The sequence below is a fragment of the Triticum dicoccoides genome, chromosome 5A, assembly GCF_002162155.2.
Source record: "Triticum dicoccoides isolate Atlit2015 ecotype Zavitan chromosome 5A, WEW_v2.0, whole genome shotgun sequence".
In the NCBI taxonomy this organism is placed as follows: Eukaryota; Viridiplantae; Streptophyta; class Magnoliopsida; order Poales; family Poaceae; genus Triticum; species Triticum dicoccoides.
In genome coordinates, this window is record NC_041388.1 from 518,121,362 (window position 1) to 518,121,724 (window position 363).

Below are 363 nucleotides of genomic sequence, written 5' to 3' on the forward strand. Positions count from 1 at the left end.
GTGGGGCCCCTGTTGCTCCACCGACGTACTCCTTCCTCCTATATATATACCTGCGTACCCCCAAATGATCAGATACAGAGCCAAAACCCTAATTCCACCGCCGCAACTTTCTGTTTCCACGAGATCCCATCTTGGGGCCTGTTTCGGAGCTCCGCCGGAGGGGGCATCGATCACGGAGGGCTTCTACATCAACACCATAGCCCCTCCAATGAAGTGTGAGTAGTTCACCTCAGACCTACGGGCCCATAGTTAGTAGCTAGATGGCTTCTTCTCTCTTTTTGGATCTCAATACAATGTTCTCTTGTGGAGAACTATTTGATGTAATCTTCTTTTTGCGGTGTGTTTGTTGAGACCAATGAATTG